Source organism: Podarcis pityusensis, assembly GCF_964106645.2.
Source record: "Podarcis pityusensis genome assembly, chromosome: 11".
In the NCBI taxonomy this organism is placed as follows: domain Eukaryota; kingdom Metazoa; phylum Chordata; class Lepidosauria; order Squamata; family Lacertidae; genus Podarcis; species Podarcis pityusensis.
Window position 1 is genome coordinate 3,261,054 of NC_138036.1, and position 17,714 is coordinate 3,278,767.

A 17,714-nucleotide genomic window follows, 5' to 3' on the forward strand; every position below is an offset into this window, starting at 1 on the left:
GTTCAGTACATCTTCCTTCTTAGGTTGCAGTTAAACAGTTTTAAGGCCAGCCTCAAGTCTGTGTTTACAGTTCACTTACACCTTAAAAAGGGTGATGATCCTGCAGAACTGAAACTAGTACCTCTGTGCTGTGAATTTCCTAGTGGTTAACTTGGTCTCCTGTAAGTGACTTCTAGACTAGTTCAGTCCTGCCCTCTTGGTGCCGAAGAGCCACCTGTCTTCCTCTTCTCTATTGTCCTTATTTGAATCAGTGATGAAATGAGTTATAATAATGTAGCACAATTGAGGGAATATTCTTTTGGGTGGTTTAGGCAGGAAAAATTGAGGGCCTATTCTGTGTTTGGAACAGCTGCTTTTTTCACCCAGGAAGGGAAGTAGGAGCTGGATTTAAACACGGAGAAAAGAGGGAAGAAAGAGCAGATTTAGAACAGCATACTTCTTTCCTAAAATAGCATCATAAAAGGTGTTACTTGCTTTAGTATCCTTAGCAGCTGTTTATAGTAGTTCCTCAAGTCACATCTTTCCCTGGAGTCTCTGTTTGCACATTTACCTAACTAGCTTTGTTTGTAAAAGCCATACATTGTTTGTCTGCTGCCTTTAGCTTTGTGTGAAACAATATACCGCCAAAGCTAAAATCAGCTTGCAGTACTGGAGTGGTCTTTTTTTACTCAAATGTGCTACTTGAAGGTGTTGTGTTAATTATTGTAAACACATGTTAATGTACAGTCTGGGGGAAGTGAAGGTGTTTTAGGTTTTTGTTTTTGTTTGTTCTCCCAAATATTTGTGAATTTTAACTTAAGCTGTGAATGGGTCTTTTTTGTATCTGGCACGTTTTACAGTATATGTAGAAAATGCTTTTTTAAACATGCTATTTCCTACAAGTTGGGTGAAAGCCTGGAATTCAGGTTAATCTCTTTTTGCCCTTTCCGCTTGAGAGATAAGTAGATATGTTCCAAGTTGTTGTTATATCTTTAAATGTATTTGAGTTAGAATTTAAGAGTGGTCTAGGCAGAGTTCAAAAATCTTAGGTTTCCAAATGTGTTTTGTCTTGTATTATCTTTCTTTAAACATAAAAATAGGGCATCATGGAAATAGGGAGGCTGAGTTTCATATTGTTTTTGCAGCAAACTTGTTCAGTGGCTGTTTAAAGGTTCTTTGTGTTGCTTTTGCTGGCAACCGTCCATATAGGTTTAGCTGCATTGCTAGGCAGCCTCCTACATATCTTTATTCGGAGCTGTTGTATGCAGTGTTTGTCAAATACAGGATTGAGAAAATCTTCACTTTAAAGACTTACTTTCAGTGTCTTCTCTTCTGGATCTCAGGCACCTCTCTCTGCAGGTCTGCCAAAGTCGGAGCTTGTGCATTGTCTGTATGCTATATTAAATGCGAGGTTATAAATGGGGCAGCCAGTGTCTGGTGATAGACTTGTGCTAATACAAGAAAGTGAAACTGCCTAAATCTTGCAACTAGGAAACTGTGAAGAATTGGGTGGAGTAAGAATATCTGAGGCGCACGGCTTCCGAGCTCAATTTCACTCCTAATCCCTTAGATGGCAAAAGAATAGAAGAAAGGGTCATTGTTGTTGAGTGGGCAATGGATTGGGTTTGGTGGGAACATGTGACCTCTATTCCCCCATTGCCCTCTAAGCTTTAGTATGAAAGGCATGTGCACCATTAGGCGGGAAGAGCGTGTTGTGATACGGTGCTATCTTATTTTCAAGGATGATGGAGGGTCCTTTTGGAGAGGCCTCTGCAAACATGACTTTTCTTTTTAATATAATCAATACTTAATGATGTTTTCAGTGATGTTTTTATGAATACCTTTGTTAAATTGACTTTTATATTCTAATGCTGAGTTTGCGGTATTCCAAACTGCATAAGAGACCTAGATTTTCATTGTAGGAAGAACAAGATGTGTAAAACTTTTGACAGCAGGAAAAGAACTGGAGCACAGAAAACTTTAGAAAACTTGTTGCCTTTTCTAATGTTGGCAAACTACCTTTGGCCTGAATCGCTGCTTCCTCGAGAGGCTCTTCTGTGTGCTCCAGAAATATGTTCCCTCTAGCTACCTTTTTATTCCTTACCAGTATGAAAGTATCGATAAGGTCCAGTTACTTTTTTCTAAGCTGTGAAGTGGCATTGAGGCTTTGTGTGTGTGTGTGTGTGAATCACAAATGTTATAAATTCTTATACTGTACACTGAAATGGAAAAGCTGCAAGCTACACAATTATGAAGTATCAAGGCATGATTAGAGGTGACCTAGATGTACTCTATTTTTCATAGTCATTTCCAGCATCACTTGTCCTCAGTGATTGGCTACATAATACTGTGATGTCATCCTGCCACTGATTAGCTGATAGCCAATAGCAACTGGTGGGCCACAAGTAGGGTGTGGGCTATATAAGTAAACCCAAAATAATTATTGCTTTTAATTCTTAATTGGTATGATGAACTCTCCTGCAACTTTTGTTGGCATTTTAAAACGCTGTGTTGATGTCACTTGTAACCAAATGTCAGAAAGGCTTGAGTCTTTACATTTTAACAGTTGGGGCCGCTGTGTGGCAGCTGATGCGAAATCCAGTGACAGTTTGTCACAAGGAGCTTGTACAGAGTGTTCTTTTGAGTGACTGTGCAACAGAGGCAAACTGTAATAATCACTCAAAACAACCCTGTATGAGCGAGCACCTTGTGGCAAACTGTCAATTGGTCTGCTGCCAGGGTTAGTTAATAGTTTAGGCCAGGGCAATTTGGAGTTTGTGTAGTCAAAATTTGCCGACTGCATTTCTGTTGAAGAAATAGTAGTTTGAGTGGACATGAAGCCTGTTTGCAACTGAAGTCACAAAGTTGTCTTTGTGCAAAAGGAGCAGCTGTTGTGTCCTAGGACCCTCAAGGATGAGCTTTTGGAAGTGAGGTCTGAATTTTGGCTTCATGTTAACAAAATTACCCAGTTACTACTGAGTATCTTGACTTTGCTGCTGCCATTTGGTAGTACATATCTTTAGGAGACGGGTTTCCCACAATGATTGCTATGAATGCATACATAATACAGTAGTGGGCTATGCATCCACATGGAACTGCTTGTTGGCAAAAGGCGAGCTTGGCCATCTCAGTGATACTTCCCCTAATGGACTTCATTTTGAATTAAAATATTAAATATATTCCTGGTTTGTAATATCGAACAATGCTTGTGTAACATATGTTTTTAGAATAAATTCTCATAGCTTATATAAATCAGTATCCTCACTGCTTCATTACATTTATCCTACACATTCTTTGCCCATGTATATATTGCATTGTGCGTAGTCTGTGGTTTGATCATATATCTGTTCATTGGTGCATTCTTTGTCATGAGCCAGTGCCCCAAGACCCGGGACACCTCCGTCTCCTTTGTTTAGCTGAGTAGCGGAACTTTGGCAGACACGTGGATTCCAATAAGACACAGAATGCAGGAAATGTCGTTAGTAGAGTTTACTAGGGCATAAATCATACAGTTCATTGCTAGATCCCTAGCAAGGCAAAACTTAGTTCATTTAGAGCAAATCCAGTTTCCAGCAGTTAAAAATCACACCACACAAATATAAATGCAAAAATGAAAGTAAAAACAGAATGGCAGTAGGAAAGAAAGAGAATAACGAAGCAGCCTTGGCAGTCAGTTGATATAGTCAACAGCCTTGAAAAATAGAGATAGCACGGTAGGAAAACAACATCTGTGCTCTTTCTGCCTTCCAGAAGACCTGAAAACCTTTTAAACCTTAGAATATTCCAGAATGCTTCTGGTGGCTTCTGTACTTCATTTGCTGACATTCTTGTAGGAGGAGGATTTCCTATCGTGTGCTGTTGAGATTTTCCATTTGTGTCCCTGCAAGAAATGCTTTGAGGAATACTGCACAGTGGAACCCTTCTTACAACTTAATTCAGTCTTCTAACAGATTAGCTGGAGGAGATGCTAACCTGCTTAAGTGGAACAGCTTGCATTAAGATCAATGGAGTATTGAAGGAGCTTTGATCTTTCTCTATATTTTTTTTAAAAAATTCTAAATATTTCTTTTGAGAGGGTGGAGATTTTTTCTTTGTTCTACTTTTTAAAAAAAGTTTAAGATGAGTTTTAATCTTGTATTATGCTTTGTAGGCTGTTTTATCAATGTTTGTAGGATACAACTACTAAATGAATCTGGTTACTTGGATAGAACAAAAACATTTTCCTGATTTATGTGTCTGGGCCATTGAAATAACTTGACTTAATGAGGAAAAAGACTCATAGTTCTTTAGATAATTGGTGGTAAGATTAGCTTCATACAAGAGTGGCTGTTCTCTTTGGCAGCTGTTAAACAGAAAATCCTTATTAATGCAGTTCTGCAACAGCATTTCTCGCTGAAAATGTTTAATCTGTTCAGCACTACAAGGTTACTTAAGGAGAAGAGGGAGTTTGCCATAGGGCCCCAACTGATATTCTTTTGTGACTTACCGATTATGGAATATATACATTTTGTTGGATTAAATGGTGCTGTTGTGGTTATTAGTTTAACTCTTTACGGTGTTAGAAACTCAGATATATAAGCTAATTGCCAGATGACACCTTAATTTAGGTTATGGTCACTGCAACAGAATGTCTAGGAGCTTTTTTTTTTGTAATGGGGTTTATTATTATTATTGTTATTCATTTCATTTCTATACTCCTTTATATATAGGTTTGCCGCCTAACATCTCCATCTGGCTGGCTGGTGTGGCTACAGTGCTGCAAAAGTCAGCTGGTCTGTGGGGCAGCACAGCACCAGAAGACAGTCCCCACCCCAAACATTTAAGTTTAAATCTAGCACAATGCTTTACATAACAGATATATGTGATCAGTTTAGAATGTGTCTGCCAACTAAGCTAAACTAGATCAGATGTTAATATTTAATTTATTTTAATACTGTATCAAGGTGGAACAGAGGCTAGATGATGGCTGAGTTTGAGTATAGTAAAAGAGACTTAAAGGAATAGAGTGGTATGATTTTTTTTTTCATGTTTTGGTAGACTTCAGGTTATATTTTAGTGAGTAAGATCTAATTTATATATTTTAACTGCTGCTATATCTGTACTGTCCCTGTTATACTGAACTGCCAATTTAAATGTATCCCTATTGTGTTTCATGACTTCCCTGATTTTGTATGTGAGCCGGAACTGGTCTGTGACCGAAATAATAAATTCATTCAATGTTTTGGTTGGAACAGTTTTCCATGTTGCTTGACCCATGTATGTAATCTGAAGTTGTTGTTTTTTAAATTTATTCTGCTATGTTTGAACACACAACAGATAATGGCTAGGAATCTTGCCTTTTTTCTGTCCTGTCTGAAAGTCTGTGATACCTTCTTGTGCATAAGATATTGTTATGTTGATTGGTGCACACTATAAAGTGGTTCACTGTTCCAGGGGCTTCAGCAGGAGCTATAGTGTACTGTATTTAACCAGAAATGGCCATTTTGTCTAGTTTAGAAAAAGACTGCATCTTTGGGTAGTAATAACTGGCAGTCGTGTTACTATCTTTCTTTTGTTACCTACGGGAAGGGTTAGAAAGCTTTGTAAGAAATTAAAGCTGTTTTAACTGCTGAAATTTCTGTTAAGAACCCACTTTGATACCTGAAATGTTATCAACCACTGCCTGTTTCTTTTCCAACTTATGTCTAGAGTTGCAGCAGCTAGAAGATTATGTAGTTAGGTCATACTTCATCTTTTCATCCAGGTGAAAGAGAACTTAGTGTGGGATGGGGGCAAGGAGAAGTTTGTAAACCCTCACACATCTGCTTTGCGCCTTGAAAATCATGTGAATAACAAGGACTTATCAAGGTTGCTCTTGCATTCTTTATGTGCAGTGAGCCATGGTGCCCCCACCTTTTCTTGTCAGTGCAAGTGATTTTCAAACATAGCCAATGTATGTGGGACGTTTCTTCCTGCTCATGATAAAAATAGTTTTGTATCTGCATGCACAGACTTGGAACCTTTGTAATTTGTAATATAATTCAGCACCAAGTTAAATGTACCAATATATTTATTTCAATTAATATGGCTTGAATATGAATACTGAATTGTGCATAGCATCTTGGGAAATCAGCTTATGGGTTGTATCCAACTAAGTTCAACTTAAAATCAAAACACTGAAATTAGTGGAAGATACTAACTTGAGTTCATTATTTTCAGTGAGTCTGTTTCATGTACAGTACAGCTTGCTTAGATACAACTGCAAGACACTAAATCTATTTTGTAGTGTATTTCCTGATGCTGTTTCTTTAAGTCCTCTTTACAGTTACCTATGCACAGTTGAAGGACTGAGTCTCACTTTGCACTGGGCTATATATACTAAAGTACAAAAGACAAAGCTGGAGGATGCACACATGTGCAGTTAGATGAATGGTCTTCAAAAACCTCTAGTTGTGACTGGGAAAAGGATCTAAACCTCCAGATTCAAGTCTGAGAGTTATCTTTTTTTTTTTTAAATGATATTTATTAAAGTTTCACAAAGAAAGAATCACATCAACAGAAAAGAAAAATTCAAGAATAAAAAGAAAAATACACAATACAAAATACAAAAAGATGAAAAGAAAAAAAACCAGTTAAAAACATTTCCGTCTTTTCATAACTTCTTTTACATTTACTTGTTTCCCGGACTTCCTCATACCTCCCTCTTTTGTATTCCAATTCAGTTTGTTAGTCCAGCAATTTCTTTCCCTCCTTTTTAATCCCAATCCTTAATCTTAATATATTATAACATTAAGTTTTTACCTATTAAAAACCAATTTTTCCATTCTTTTAATCTTTTTAATTCTAATCCTTAATCTTGATATATTTATAACTTTAAAGCCTGTACAGCTAGAAGCCACTTAACTTCAATCCAACATCACTCTAACATTCTTTAATTTTGCAATATTTCTGTAGATAATCTTTGAATTTCTTCCAATCTTCTTCCACCAACTCTTCTCCCTGGTCACGGATTCTACCAGTCATTTCTGCCAATTCCATGTAGTCCATCATTTTCATCTGCCATTCCTCCAGTGTGGGTAGCTCTTGTGACTTCCAATACTTTGCGATGAGTATTCTTGCTGCTGTTGTAGCATACATAAAGAAAGTTCTATCCTTTTTTAACACCGATTGGCTGACTATGCCCAAGTCTGAGAGTTATCTGCATGCCTTCCACACTTGATAGGTCATGTGTGTATTTTGAATTGGGATTGTGTACCTGCAAACAAAAATGTAAAATGAGAGCCACCTTTCTTGTGGTGCGTGCCACATCTTAAAGTTTTAGGGGCAGCCTGCTTTTAGAAATGTGATGAAATGGCTATGAGAGTTTGGTGCCATCCTCAAGACTCATTGAATGGGGATTATCATAGGGAAGTTGGCCTTGGATTCATTTAACTGCTTTGATATAATGCCTGAAACCCTTGGTCAATATTCGTGTAGAAAAACTGCATATTATTTAAATATGACATGTAACGTTTCAGAAACTTCTGGAAAGTCCTTTTTCTTCAGGGTTCCCATGGCGCTTTAGTATGACTTGAAAAAAATGCTAGTACTCTGGGAGAAACAAAGTCCTGTGAGGTTCTGGATATTTTCCCTTCCAGTCAGCTGTCAGTGAAGGAGGAAAATTCTGCTGTCTCTGCATAGGAGTCAGGAAGTGATCTAATCACACTCAGAACAGATATGCTCAAGAATTTATCTCTCAGCTTAGGGAACACAGCTCTCGTCTCCCTTTGAGCCAGGGTGTCCAATTTCAATTTTCTTGTCATTTCTATGGTAGCTAAGTAGCTGTAGAATAGAACTGGAGCCTTAGACTTTGAAGGGACCCATAGGGTGTCTCGTCTTTTTGCCTAAGGAAGGAAGTCTTAAGTTTACAATATCCTTGGCACATGTTGTAAAGATATGCAAGTCAACCATCTCCAGGGGCGCCTCTTCATACTGAACCCCTCTTACAGTTAAAAAGCTTGTCCTTTCTAACAAATTCCCTGAAATGTACTTTACCAGTTTTTAATTTATTGTTGGCAGCTTCATTCTCTCATGTACAGTGGTACCTTGGGTTACATACGCTTCAGGTTACAGACTCCGCTAACCCAGAAATAGTACCTTGGGTTAAGAACTTTGCTTCTGGTTGAGAACAGAAATCGTGCTCCGGTGGCGCAGCAGCAGCAGGAGGCCCCATTAGCTAAAGTGGTGCTTCAGGTTAAGAACAGTTTCAGGTTAAGAATGGACCTCCAGAACGAATTAAGTTCTTAATCCGAGGTACCACTGTATATAGGAAACACAATTATATTGTGCTAGTGCTGTCATTTGGCCTGGTCATTGTGTGCTGGTACTAACCTTTAAAGCCTAAACAGTTTGAGTCCAGTTTACTTGAAGAAGGGGGAAAGGTGTGTTGTGGCTGAAATGCCTTTTAGTACCCCATATACCTTTAGGGCCAAGTTACAGGTGAACTGATTGCCTTTACAGGTGAACTGCCCACAATGAAATCAGTTGTGACGGATGCTCTGAAATCCCAAAGTTGGGGTGTCTAATTCATACAGGGCTTTGCAAAGAGCCTTGTATGGTGCTTTAAAGCAGTGTTTCCCAACTGGGGGCCATATGCCCCCCCAGGATATTCCAAGGGGGCCACAGGTGAAAATTACATAAATGGGGGCCCACAGAGGGAAGTGAGAAGAAAAGAAAACAATTTTTTTTTAAAAAAAATAAATCCTGATTGGCTGGCTATCTGCTTGGCAAATCACAAGCAGGTAAGGGGGTGGCCCACCAGGGGGCGGCCTAGCACTTCATTTTATATTGAATTTGTATAGTCATGGTTTGTTTACAGTAGGAGAGGGCTATCACTGAGGCTCCCATTTTGACCACTGCTTGTAGCTGCCGCCAGTGCTGGGCCAGGTGGCAGCCTGGGCCTGACTCTGCAAGGCGCGGGGTGCAATCCACCCCAGCACCTAACCAAGCAGGGTCATCTGGTGCTGCTGACTTGTATCTAGTAAATAACTAAGTGTCGTGAGCTCAGTGGGCCTCATTCTCAGGTAAAGGTGGGGGGCTATAGTGTTTTATCTAGGCAGCCAGGGCTCCTCCAGATGACAATATATTTTTGCACCAAGTCAGAGAGGACTACTTGTTTTTAATTCCCCCCCTCCCCATATATACAGAACTCCCTTTTGCAGACCCTCCAAGTGTCCCTATTTTCCAGGGACAGTCCTGGATTTAGAGAAGTCCCAGTTTCTGATTTGATACCAGAATGTCCCACTTTTCCTTAGGACGTTCCTATTTTCAGCAGAGAAATGTTGGCGGGTATGGAGTTATCTGACCCCCAAGCCCTCTGAAGTCAGCACTGTATAGGAAAGTTATTTTAATGTTTAATATTTTATTACATTTTTATATAAGTTGGAAGCCTTCCAGAGTGGCTGGGGCAACCCAGTCAGATGGGCGGGGTATAAATAGTAAAATTATTATTATGGTATATGACGTCCTTATTTTCATTGGAGTAATGTTGGAGGGTATGCTTTTGGAGTGTTATTTGTAGTTTCCCCCCTCTGTCAAATAACTGGGGTCAAATAAGTGTTGTTTACATTGAAGATGGATCTCCTTCGGGAGGTTCTGGATTCTCCTTCCTTGGAGGTTTCTAAACAGAGGTTGGATGGCCATTGGTCATGGATTCTTTAGCTGAGTTTCCCACATTGCACTAGAAAGTTGCACTAGAAAGATGACTCTTGGGGTCCCTTCCAGCTATGTTTTTCTGCTTCAACAATTTTTTTAATTTTTCTATCATTTTATGTAATTGTATTTTGTATAAATTATAGAAATTATGAATAAAATATGTTCTGTTAACAAACAGAGCATTTAAATTGCTACCTTGCTACTGGTAGGACGGGGTGGAAGGCCACAGGAAGGAAACAAGGTCAGAAGGGGGCCGTGATCGGGAAAAGGTTGGGAAACGCTGCTTTAAAGCACTTGAGGCTTCAGAGAACTCACTAGCAGAGCCAACCCAGCAGGCTTTGACTCACTCTACCACCCATCAGCTCAGGGGTCTTAAAGCCAAAGCCCACTTTCCCTTGCCAGTGCAATTTTAGACTCCTGATGGTGCCTTGGCAGCCACATCTACCTTCCCCATACTTGATGACATATGATGGCAGGTGGGTGTGGTTTTGGGGAAACGGCTTTGCAGGCCAAGTTTGGCCCATGGTCCTGAGGTTTCCCACCCCTAACTGCTTTTTCAGCACCTGCTAGTGTCATTGGAAATCTATTCAAATGCTAAGCAACATTGATGGCAGAAAGTGAGCAGGAATTAAAGAACCTTTTAATGAGGGTGAAAGAGGAGAGCGCAAAATATGGTTTGAAACTCAACATCAAAAAAACGAAGATCATGGCCACTGGTCCCATCACCTCCTGGCGAATAGAAGGGGAAGAAATGGAGGCAGTGAGAGATTTTCTTGGGTTCCATGATCACTGCAGATGGTGACAGCAGCCACGAAATTAAAAGATGCCTGCTTCTTGGGAGAAAAGCAATGGCAAACCTAGACAGCATCTTAAAAAGCAGAGACATCACCTTGCCGACAATGGTCCGTACAGTAAAAGCTCTGGTTTTCCCAGTAGTGATGTATGGAAGTGAGAGCTGGACCATAAAGAAGGCTGATCACCAAAGAATGGATGCTTTTGAATTCTGGTGCTGGAGGAGACTCTTGAGGGTCCCATGGACTGCAAGAAGATCAAACCTCTCCATTCTGAAGGAAATCAGCCCTGAGTGCTCACTGGAAGGACAGATCCTGAAGCTGAGGCTCCAAGACTTTGGCCACCTCATGAGAAGAGAAGACTTCCTGGAAAAGACCCTGATGCTGGGAAAGATGCACAAGGAGAAGGGGACGACGGAGGACGAGATGGTGGGACAGTGTTCTCGAAGCTATCAGCATGAGTTTGACTAAACTGCGGGAGGCAGTGGAAGACAGGAGTGCCTGGCATGCTCTGGTCTGTGGGGTCACAAAGAGTTGGACACGACTAAACGACTAAACAACAACAACAACAACAACAAAGCAACTTCTGTGGTGTGAACTCTGCCAGGGTTTCATGCTTCTGTAGTAATTCAGCAGTGAATAGGCTAGCCTGAGTACAGTTAGAGAAAATAAGGCTTTCAGGGAATAGAACGGAAATTTTAACATCCCTGTTTGCCCACTTAAATCCAGTTGCATTTGTATTTGTATGGTCTGATTTGCAGTCAGTGGTCTCTCCTGCCTTCGGCAATATTCGGTCTTGAATTTGAAGAGTATTCTGCAGTACTGACCTTGTGCCAATTACTGTGACAACAGAATGATGTCACAAATCCAGAGTTATGGCTTTGGCATTGTGCATCAGGTTTTGCCTCAAGTAGGTCTCAAAGAATAGAAAGGAAGGTAAATGTTTTTAGTCTTCAATCTTGCTGCTGAGGAAGATGGACCATAGAGAGGTTAGGGTAAGGACTTTGGGGTGGGGATGGGGGCTGGCTTTCAAGGGCTGTGGTGATTAGGCTGCTATTGTTTACATCTCGAGTTTGAGAACAAACAAAGGATGTTGTACTAAGTGATACTTAATATACATTTTTTTAAAAAAGTGTATACATTATTTTTATCTTTTTAAATATATATTTGGGTATTGAATTGGAGCGGAATAAAAATCTTAATAGCCTAGTCCAAGGGTCAGCAACCTTTTTTAGCTGTGGGCCGGTCCACCGTCCCTCAGACCATGTGGTGGGCTGGGGGTGGGGAATGAATGAACAAATTCCTATGCCCCACAAATAACCCAGAGATGCATTTTAAATAAAAGCACACATTCTACTCATGTAAAAACACACTGAATCCCAGACTGCCCGCAGGCAGAATTGAGAAGGCAATTGGGCCGCATCCGGCCCCCGGGCCTTAGGTTGCCTACCCCTGGCTTAGAGTGATGAATGGGTCACCATGTGATTCAAACTTCCTATGAAGTTGCTTTTTCAACTCATTTATGATGACACCTTGAGTTACAGCAACTACCGTAACTTACAACTCATTACCGCTCTGCCAGTAAATTGCATGAGACTGTCCAATAAATGATTCCAGGAATTTCTCAGTGTCAGCTGCAGATGAAAATTTGATCATCAAAACTTTGAAAAGGTGTAGGGGGTGATGTCTACACCTGGTTTTATAGCATCAATTTTTTTGTCAGTCCTCTCTCTCCCTAGAGCTATGTGTGACAGAGTGAAACATGTTTACATTTATTTATTTATTTGCAAGAGAGCTTTAGTGTGAGCAATTGATTTGGTCTTCTTTATTACATTTATGCGTATCTTGCTTTCTTCAGTGATAGAACTCATACATTGTGTTCTTGGACATGCTGCCATCCAGGCAATCTTTAGGCCAGACCTGCTTAGTTTCAGCAAGGTTGTTGCATAATTTGCTTTCAGGCCTGGTATCTTCAGAAGGTGCCATGGTGATAAGAATGAGCAATGTGCACTGCAATGCTCCATTCAGTAGTCATAGAATCATAGAATCATAGAACTGTAGAGTTGGAAGGGACCCCAGGGGTCATCTAGTCCTACCTCCTGCAGTGCAGAATTTTTTTTGCCCAACGGGAGATTCGAATCCGTGACCCTGAGATTAAGAGTCCCATGTTCTGTCCATTGAGCTCTGTGTAAAGCAGGATGATTATGAACAACTAGTCTGGTTGAGCGCCGCAGCCGCATAGTCGCCCTTGACTGGACTTAACCATCCAGGGGTCCTTTACCTTTACCTTTTAATACTAATGTAAACAATGGCTTAGCAGCAACAAGCAAGTGTCCCTTTGCACATTGAGAGCATTGCAAGCAAGCAGTTCCTTTCCTGCTTCTGCAACCCTGCCAACACCTAAGCCCTAGTTTAGTTTAGCATAGATTGTGATTCAGGATATTGTCTTGAGTTCATAAAGTAAGTATTTGGATTTGGATTTGGATTGTATTTGGATAAAGATACCAGGTGGTGGTGCGTGTTCTGCCTTGTATAAGGAAATTTCCAGTGGTAGCTGGAGTTTCCTAAAGATTTATTCTCCTTTGTTAGCTTCATGGCAAGGGAAATCTTTCAACTCAAAAGCATTTGCACAGGAAATGTTCTAGTGGACATTTTGTGGATTTCAAACTACTCAGAAAGGAAGTTCCTGAGGAAAAGTGTTCCTAAGACAATATATGTTTTGATACTTTGCTATTCTCTGCGGGGATGAATGGCAATATTTTGAGCAACATGCAAGTGTTTGCAAACCCCTTCCCTCCAGTTTGCCCCGTTTATTCCATTGATGAATTCAGAGGGCCTGAGGCTTCGAAGGAAGACCTCATGCTTGGCAAGAGTGCTGCACCTTTCCTTTGGAATGAGCGCTCTCACTCAAGTAGTGCTTATTGGTCAGGAGCTCTTAAGATGATTGCTAAGTAGTTCTTTGAGGGTTGGATTTCATGCACTTACAGAGTTGCAAACCCCATCAGCACAAAGCTCATCCTAACACTTGGCAAGATGTCAGGTTGTCTGGAGTGGTATTGGGATGATTCACTGTCACGGTGCCCTCTAGGCTGTGTCGTACCAAAACTCCGTAAAGATTGAAAGTACAGGTGTCATCCCACTTATGTGTGCGTCAGGTCAGGAAATAAATAAATAGAGTCAAACAAGGAAATGGTGGGAGAGAGCTGGAGAGTCCTCCCTAGTGGCTTGCGAGGAGACCCTCCCTGGAGCCCGAAGAGGACTTTTCATACCTTATTGTCTTATTTTAAGTCTTCCTAGAATATTTTATAACACTGAGTTGACTAGCAGATGACTGATTAGTCATGCCCAGCTTCCAATAACCATGGGTAACAACCAGATGCCTAAATAAGGGAATGCAACTTAGTGAGATTCCTTAACATTATACATTCTGTCGGTCATATAAAGCAAGACAGCATAAAAACATACCTGGGATTTGCTTGTGGTAGCAGTTAAGCTAGAAACCCAAACTTTATTAAATTAGATTGCTGGTTTCCATCAAATAAATTCACCAGAGGTGTTGCTTTTAGCTTGGGACCAGTTTGCCCACTTCTGTCTGCAGACCTGGCATTGTTAAAAGTGCCACATAATACCTGTTCCACTTGTTCCTTCATTGTGGCAGCACCTACCCTTTGGAACTCCCTGCTTATTGATACCAGGCAGGCACCTTCACTGTAGTCTTTTTGACACCTGCTAAAAACATTTTTTGTTTAGGCAAGCTTACCCAGATACAGCGGTACCACTGGATGCGAACGGGATCCGTTCCGGAGCCCCATTCGCATCCAGAAGCGAACGTAACCCGCGTCCGTGGGTCGCGATTCGCAGCTTCCGTGCATGCGCATGACGTCATTTTGACCGTCTGCGCATGCGCGAGCGGCAAAACCCAGAAGTAACGTGCTCTGTTACTTCCCGGTCGCCACAGCGCGCAACCCGAAAATACTTCTCCCGAAGCTACTTCAACCTGAGGTATAACTGTATGTAGAATGCTTATGTGTGTTCTAATTCATTTTTAGTTTATTGCTGTTTTTTATGTTTTAAATAGTTTTTAACTGTTTCTACTGATAATATGGTTTATTCCCTTTGCAAACCTCTTTGAGGTTTTATTTTTTTTACAGTCAAGTGGTGTATGCATTTTACTGAATACTGTAAATAAATAACTCTGGGAAATGTTTTATTTTTTTAGGGGGCAGAGGGAGCTGAGGCTCCTTTTCATTCCTGTGCCACTAACAAAGCAACAGTTCCCAAGGTTCCTTAAAAGTTTAAGGTGTATGTAGCGTATACATGGCCTGCTAACCTTCCTAGCATTAGTCCCTGGCTGCTGAAACCTTTTGTTCTTTTTTGACATTGGCAGTTGGGATCTCTTGGTCCCTTCCTTCTTCTGTCTTTCAACCAGCTAATGTTGCCCATTACTTTTGTGCATTAGGGGCAGATATATGCTTCTTGGCCAGGGGCATTGGGAGTATGGTCATCTGTGATCTCCCGATTAACTTCTGAGCCCTCAGCTCGGCTATTTTTAGCAAGCGTTGCTTCTCTGCTTCTATTCTGGGGAAATATTTGAAACTTGTTCCAGGGGGAGGGGGAGCAGTTTAGAAAGTTCAGGAGAGTGCAGTGTATGAGCTTGTGTGTAAGCAGAACACACACGAATTGTTCCCCTCATCTGGCAAAAGCATGCAATGTTCTAGTCTTGGCTCACTGCACTTTGTTTCCTTGTACGTTGTTAGGTTTATAAGAATCTTGCTCTTAAATGTAAATTCCTAGCAACTGCATGTAGCTGTTGTGCCTTAGGCTTCTTGAGTAGGATTCAAAGCCGAGTGCTTCATCTAGCCTTCGCTGATCCGGTGCCTTCCAGATGTTTTGAAGTACAGCTGAATGGGACTGTTTGGAGTCATGGTTCAGAACATTTGGAGGGCACCAGACTGGGGAACACTGGTTTATTGGCTCACTTGAAATTTAAAATGGTCTGGTGGATAGAGGCTAAGATCTGGGTTCAAAATATAAATGTTAAACAATAACCACATCCACCTTCTCTCCTCACAATCTTTAGTCTCTGGCCCCATGGGCACAGGCTGAGCTAGATTGCATGTTGCATTAAACCACAGTTAAAAAACAACACTTATGCCCACATATGCTGCTGAAAAGTTATTGTGCTCCTTGCCTATTCTTGCTGCTGTTGTGATGCTGGGAAACAAAGCTGGATTTTGTCTTGTTGTGATGTCCAAACCTAGACCCATGGTTTAGCCATGAGCGGTTGGCTAAGAATAAACCATGGTGACTGCTCATGGTTTGTTTGGAGAACAACACACCATAAGCCTCAGCTTGGACACCACAACAAGCCAGAGTGTGGCTGGGGTAGGGGAGGAGTACAGCAGAAGCATCTCAGAAGTGTTGCACCATCATATTGTTTGTTCACATTAAGCCAACCTATAGCTGATTTTTTAAAACTATGACTTCTTTTTAATTGTTTCGGGACTGTATGAAATGTTTCTCATTTCTTCACCCCACTTTTCAACTCATACTTTTGGTTTTTCTGAAAAAATCCATACCATCCTTGAAGCCTAAAGGAAACAGGCTAGGACTTCCTGTTTCCGGCGGTGGAAAATGGCTGATCCCACACAATCGGACTTCAGCCGTTCCGATATTTCAGGGCTGATATGGGGGTAATTAGCCCTGGCAGCCTCCCCAGGGCAGGGGAGGACTGTCTCAACCACCCGCGGTCTGCCCCAGATCGCCGATGTGGCAGACGACAGGGGCACTGGGTCACGGAGCTAGGGACGGCTGACACTCCTGCGACGCCACCCCATAGCCGGACGCATCTGTTTGGGAAAATATAAAGATTTGGAAAACAAACAGACACGCTCTGAATTGAAGAAGCTGGAAAAAACCTGCAGTATGTACAGTCTCTGGTGCAAAAGATCGAACTTCAAAGAGATCCTCATCATGTTTGGAATGTGGAGGGGCTTGGTATGTAAAAAAACCATTATTTTATCCTTAACATCAACAATCCGTAAGGCATGCCAAGTCTCATTAAGAACTTAAATTGCTCTTCAAAAAGTGAGTTCAGATGGACTTTCATATATAATTGGGATCTACTCGCAGCCACTTCTCCTCTAAGACCGGAAATGTCTGTTAAAGACGAAAACAAAGGACAAAGGACAAAATGGCGTCTCCCACCACGTCGTTATTGAATATCTGAAATACTTCCCTGATTAAGAGAAACAGGAGCTAACGGATGGTTGGTTATAAAGACTGGAAACAATATTACATATACAACTGTTTGCAAAAAGATGTTTTTTTGATTACGAGCGAGCGAGAGAGAGGGCTAAATGGATGTCTGGCAGCCCCCCTCTAGGGCCCGGAGGGGGGACTGGGAAGATTCCAAAGGCCAATTGCTAACTGTCTGATATATGGCTACATTGCAAACAGTCTGTTTAAGATGAATCAACAAGGAGGGTACAGAAGGAAATTTCTCTCTGTTTCTTTGATAACGCCTGGACGGGAAAGATTAACGATCTGGGAGCTGCCAAAATAACAACTCTCAAAGAGCTGGACAGAACTTTGAAATTGGATGCAATTAAATGAAGCGGTGCGATGAAAAAACAGCTCAAGGAGTACAATATACAGACAAATCTGCACTCTATAGGAAAAAAAAAGTATCGGTTTTCTGACATGAGTGAGGATCATAGAACCAGAGTCAAAATGTGGAAGGGAAAAATCAGACATGGAATTATGAATAACATTGAGGATGATGAGAGGCAGGACTATGATGTTGAATGAGCTTCGAAATTCAGACCGTGGGAAGTCAAAACAAAATTATTACAATTTGGAAGACAATTGGACCTTTTTTATTTTAGTTTTTTATTTTTATTGGATTTGATATGATATGTTAATTGGATGTTTTTATTGGAAAATTAATCAACGCTTAAAAAAAAAAAGGAAACAGGCTAAGCAGACCCAGCCATCTTAAAAGTATAAAATAGCCAGAACTTGAGTTCTAGCTGAGATTTTAGGTCTTGACTGATCCTCTTCTCTTTCCACACACAATGATTCTCTTCTCTCCCCTCAATCTCCTTCCAGTGTGCCACCCCTTTCCAAACTCAAAAGCTCAAACCCTAGGTATAAGAACACTATTACCTGCTTGTTCCTGTAGTAGGCACACTACTGAGTTGCATGTTAAAGTAGTCTTCGGTTGAGTAGACCTGGAGCATTAATAATAGGCTTTTAGTCTTCCATCCTCTA

At 40.9% G+C, this 17,714-nt stretch overlaps 1 protein-coding gene across 4 annotated transcripts in view; it reads left to right on the forward strand.

Annotated features, from left to right (window-relative positions):
* The window catches only part of UBAP2 (ubiquitin associated protein 2), an 84,631-nt gene that overhangs the window by 1,949 nt on the left and 64,968 nt on the right, over positions 1 to 17,714 (forward strand). Inside the window, exon 1 of one of the 4 annotated variants that reach the window (XM_080973429.1) lies at positions 11,307 to 11,437. The exons of the other annotated variants lie outside the window; for them this stretch is intronic. The gene's annotated coding sequence lies outside the window, so the exon portion shown is untranslated. Of the gene's footprint in view, positions 1 to 11,306; positions 11,438 to 17,714 lie in introns of those variants that run through there. 4 annotated transcript variants of the gene reach the window in all.